The sequence below is a fragment of the Caretta caretta genome, chromosome 4 (assembly GCF_965140235.1).
Source record: "Caretta caretta isolate rCarCar2 chromosome 4, rCarCar1.hap1, whole genome shotgun sequence".
NCBI lineage: Eukaryota > Metazoa > Chordata > Testudines > Cheloniidae > Caretta > Caretta caretta.
The window spans coordinates 91,365,147-91,366,531 of NC_134209.1; positions in this window are offsets into that span (position 1 = coordinate 91,365,147).

Here is a 1,385-nt window from a genome sequence, read left to right on the forward strand (position 1 = left end):
CTTCGCAGCCGCTGGACGCCCCCGCGCGCCCCCTGGTGGTGCTGAGCGTAGGGGGCTATTGGACGAGCCTGGCGTGAGGGCGCCAGTGACAAGGCTCTGGTGGGGGAGGTCCGGACCCCGCCCCCTCGCGGCTCTGCCCCGCGCTCGCCCTAAACCAGGGTTCAGCTGCGGGGTGACTCACCAGATTCAGCCAACCTGACAGGGCCCTGGCTGGGAGGAGCATCACAGACTGCTGGGCAAAGCCCCCCAACTGGGTCGAGCTGAGGGGACCGTCCCCAGTGTGTCTCTCCAGAAGGGTGCTAGTCAATTGAAAATGGAACCCACTTCCCCTTGGCATACAGCAGCAGCTCAGTGAGTTGCCTTGCATCCTTCCATTGCCTTCTAAGCACTGAGCTGCAAAGACACCCCTGAAGAGCCTTCTGCATTCTCAGTGGAGACCTAACAGAACAAGCATACTGCTTCTTGGTCAGGGGAGCATAGCCAGATTTTGGTGACTTTCTGTTGCAAGGCCAGTAAAACTGTGGACAATAGCAAAAATACCAGGAAGGACCTGGTCAGATTGCTAAAAAGCTGGTAGCCTTCAAAATTTTCCAGACTGACGACCAGTGCAGGGACCAGATTAAGCGGCTCAAGAGTAAGTACAAGAAGAATAGAAACTAGAACCACACCTCAGGCAATTCAGCAACTTCATGCCTGTTTTGTGAGGTGTTTGACCAGGTGCTGAGCACTATGTCCAACATAGAGCTAACAGTGGTCAGCCAGGATGGTGCCTTCTGTCCCTTGAATCCAGCATGGGATCTGATGCGACCTCTCTGCAGGCTCCAAGTGAGGAGCATGAAGTGACTGGTTATTAAACCAGTCCAGAGCAGGCTGTGGGACAGGATCAACACCAAATTCTGAGTCCATACTCAGAGGGACGGTTTGATGCCGCCCACCCCTAAGGAAAACCCCACTGCCAAGTTTGCAGCAAATCCAGAGGAGACAGAAGCTGTCCCTGAGCCTGGTAAGTTTCTGACTCAAAGTTTATTACTATAGTAATGGGAGGGTTTTCTGCTCCAAGGACCAATGCAACAATTATGGATAAGCTATTACCAGCAGGAGAGTGAGTTTGTGTGGGGGTGGGGGGGGGTGAGAAAACCTGGATTTGTGTTGGAAATGGCCCACCTTGATTATCATACACATTGAAACCTGTCATTGTAAGGAGAGTGGTCACTTTATATTACCAGCAGGAGAGCGAGTTTGTGTGGGGGGGGAGGTGAGAAAACCTGGATTTGTGCTGGAAATGGCCCAACTTGATTATCATACACATTGTAAGGAGAGTGATCACTTTAGATAAGCTATTACCAGCAGGAGAGTGGGGTGGGAGGAGGTATTTTTTCATGCTT